Source organism: Salvelinus sp. IW2-2015, linkage group LG30, assembly GCF_002910315.2.
Source record: "Salvelinus sp. IW2-2015 linkage group LG30, ASM291031v2, whole genome shotgun sequence".
NCBI lineage: Eukaryota > Metazoa > Chordata > Actinopteri > Salmoniformes > Salmonidae > Salvelinus > Salvelinus sp. IW2-2015.
The window spans coordinates 4,395,006-4,398,883 of record NC_036869.1 but is presented as its reverse complement, the minus strand read 5'-3'; the positions used below and the strand labels follow the sequence as shown (position 1 = coordinate 4,398,883).

Sequence of the window (3,878 nt, the reverse complement as noted above, 5' to 3'; positions counted from 1 at the left end):
CACTGTGGGGACGACGTCCTCAATGCACTTATTGATAAAGCCAGTGACTGATGTGGTGTATTCCTCAATGTCATCGGAAGAATCACGGAAATGTTCCAGTCTGTGATAGCAAAGCAGTCTCTAGTTTAGCATCTGCTTCATCTGACCATTTTTTTATAGACTGAGTCACTGGTGCTTCCTGCTTTAATTTTGCTTGCAAGCAGGAATCAGGAGGATCGAGTTGTTGGTCGGATTTACCAAATGGAGGGCGAGGGAGAGCTTGACGCGTCTCTGTGTGTGAGACAGGTGATCTAGAATTTTTTCCCCCTCGTTGCACATTAACATGTATGATAGAGATTTGTAGAACTGATTTAAGTTTCCCTGCATTAAAGTCTCCGGCCACTAGGAGCGCCGCCTCTGGGTGAGTGGTTTCCTGTTTGCTTATTTCCTTATACAGCTGACTGAGTGCGGTCTTAGTGCCAGCATCTGTCTGTGGTGGTAAATAAACATCCACGAAAAGTATAGCTGAGAACTCTCTAGGCAGGTAGTGTGGTCTGCAATTTATCACAATATACTCTACTTCAGGCGAGCAAAATCTAGAGACTTCCTTAGATTTCGTYCACCAGCTGTTGTTTACAAATATGCACAGACCGCCCCCCCCTCGTCTTACCGGAGTGTGCTGTTCTATCCTGCCGGTGCAGAGTGTAACCCGCTAGCTGAATATCCATGTCATCATTCAGCCACGATTCCATGAAGCATAGGATATTACAGTTTTTGATATTCCGTTGGTAGGATATTCGTGATCGTACCTTGTCTAGTTTATTGTCCAATGATTGCACTTTGGCGAGTAATATTGACGGTAATGTCAGCTTTCCTAGTTGCCTTCTGCGGGTCTGGACGAGGCATCCGGCTCTTCGTCCTCTGCGTCGCTTCCTTTTGCGAATAATTGGGATATCTGCCCTGTGGGGTGTTTGGAGAATATCGTGTGAGTCCTGCCTGTTGTTGTTGTTGTTGAAGAAATCTTTGTCTAATCCGAGGTGAGTGATCGCTGTCCTGATATCCAGAAACTCTTTTCTTCCGTAAGATACGGTTGCAGAAACATAATGTACAAAATAYTTTACAAATATCGCGGGGAAAAAACACATAATAGCACAGAGACATAACCTGTCTCTGCCAAAGAGATGAGGGGGTCATGGCCTGTCCCTGCTTTGAGTTTATATTTTATTTATTTAACTAGGCAAGTCGGTTAAGAACACATTTTTATTTACAATGACAGCCTATCCCGGCCAAACCCGGACGACGCTGGGCCAATTGTGCGCCGCCCTATGGGACTCCCAATCACAGCCGGATGTGATACAGCCTGGATACAAACCAGGGACTGTAGTGATGCCTCTTGCACTGCAGTGCCTTAGACCGCTGCGCCACTTGGGAGCCCACAGAAGCAACTCTAGAAGCTCATGATGTTCCAAGATCTGTGTGCAGCATTGAAACCCCGTGGTGACCAGAGGCCATTCACTCTCACCATATTGGTCAGTGGTGTGTGGTGTCCTATGACAATGAGCCATACCCAGGAATCTTAACAGATGTACATGAGGATAACATCCAGGTCAAGTGCATGCACTGTAATGGAATAAAAAATTATTCAGGCCAAGCCCACGCAAAGTACGCTGACCACCAGGTAGTATGCCTGAGCCCAGAGCTTGGAGGTACATAAAAGGTACATAAAAGATCACTTTGGAAACCATTTAGCTACAACTGGAGCAAAGGGACTTGCAGTGGAGGGGGGATGGAGTAGAGTGGAGAAAAGGCGATAGGGGTGGAGTGGGAAGGGTTTTGGAAGGGAGTGAAGTGGAGGAGAGGTGAGAGGGAAGAAGGGGAGGGGGGGACTTTTTAAAGGTTCATGTATCTTTCTATGTATGAGATATTTTATAAATGCTGTTAAGCTTTTTGAATAACCATTTTATTAAGCTTGAACTGTGAGCCCAGAATTGATAGGAGCAAAATGTGTAGGGCTGTTTATCATAAAATGCCTGATTAGTGTTAATAAACTTGAACTAACAGTGATTTTCAAATGCAATCCAATTGTTTTACATGTAGCTATGTTGTTCTAATGGAATACTTGTGTTTTAATAATATGTTTTTGTTGTTTTACAAACTTAGGTTGACAATGTTTTTAAAAAGACAAAAGTAAATTGAAAATTAAATAAAAAGAAAGTGGTTCTAATTATAAATGTAATGTTTTTTTTAACCATTTCACAGATTTCAAAGTTCATAAAATATCTTTAATTGTTTCAATATTTTGTTCATTATTGTTGTTAGTTCCACCCTGTTATTGCTTTCCACCCTGTTATGCTTCATTCCACCCTGTTAGGTCAGTGTAAAAAAAAAAAATCATAATTGAATAATATCATCAAATGTTATGTATATCTTTGTGGTAACTTGTAGAAATAGAAGGGGTCAAATACATATGCAAAAATGTTGACCAAATTCTGTTGTTAWTCACTCTTATTAGGAAAAATGTGGTGCAAATGAAGCGTTGGTTCCGAAAATAACACACGTTTCGCTCAATAATCATTGATGTATAATTATTTGAAGAAAATAAATTAACGTAATAGAGTAAGGGACTTTGAATGTCTTAAATCTAAATCTAGATATATACATGCATTGTTAACACTTTCAGATATTTTATTTTATTTTTATTTATCCGTTATTTTACCAGGTAAGTTGACTGAGAACACGTTCTCATTTGCAGCAACGACCTGGGGAATAGTTACAGGGGAAAGGAGGGGGATGAATGAGCCAATTGTAAACTGGGGATTATTAGGTGACCGTGATGGTTGAGGGCCAGATTGGGAATTTAGGTAGTTTAGATAGTTAGGTGTATGTCCCTAACAGGGTGGAAATATCCCATGGTCCATGTGTGAACAATAAATCCTAATATATATGGCGATAAGTGCCTGAGCTTGACCAATATGTTTTTCTAAAAGTCAAACATGTCATTTTTCTGATAGAATACAAAACAAATTTTAAAAAATATACTTTTTTTCACAAAAGTTATGTGGTCCAAAACGCACCGCATAGTAGGAATGACCCAGGTGGGATACTAATATTTACTAGCTATGTGGCACATTGTAAATTAGTAACAGTAGAATGTGTGAAATACACACTTTTAACTTGCACAATTTACATTGAATAGCATTTTGCGGAAGGAATTGAGTAACAAAAAGTGATATCAACCTACAGTACCAGCACAGACAAGACCTTGCTTGCATTGGTACTCTGGTGTTATCTTATCATCCAAGAAAACCCTGTCCACAGTCAAGACCGTATTGCTATCTGAACAACATGTATAATCTCTGTAGATCCTCCAGGCCCTAAACAGTGACCCGGTGGACATTGAGACCCTGCGGAGGGCGGCCATCAGCGAGGGAGGCCTTCTAACAGACGAGATCAGGAGGGAAGTCTGGTCCAAGCTGGGCGTCAACGTCTACAAGTTGCCTGCTAAACCTAGTGAGTGAGAGGTTTCAATGTGAGGTCCTGGATGTCCATCGTTGCGTTTGGCCATTGCCCTGAGACGTGGCTGTAGACTACTACGACCATTACACTGTGTCAGTATGCCTCTAGCTGTCTATAGTCTGTTGATGTATGTTGATTGAATGTAGCCTACTGTAACTTCATCAAATTCAGGTGACTTTTGTCAACATTGATTCATTCTGTATTCTTCAATACTGTGCAACAACGGAATGTAAACGAGCAACATTCAGGGCCTTTGGCAGCAGCACTGTTTAAATATGTTCAACTGAAAACAATGGTTGAGGGGGGGGGGAGGACGCACAGGACATTCTCCGAATCACGCGACAAGGCCAACATCCCAGTTATTTGCAGAGAAGAGCGCAGGT

The 3,878-nt window shown here is 41.5% G+C and overlaps 1 long non-coding RNA gene across 1 annotated transcript in view; it reads left to right on the top strand.

Moving 5' to 3' along the window:
- The first annotated feature begins 351 nt into the window (after positions 1-351).
- Positions 352-3,878, top strand: part of LOC111955001 (uncharacterized) — an 18,156-nt gene continuing 14,629 nt past the window's right edge. Inside the window, exons 1-2 of the long non-coding RNA XR_011474452.1 lie at positions 352-1,016; positions 3,342-3,489. This is a non-coding gene — a long non-coding RNA (uncharacterized lncRNA). The remainder of the gene's footprint in view (positions 1,017-3,341; positions 3,490-3,878) is intronic.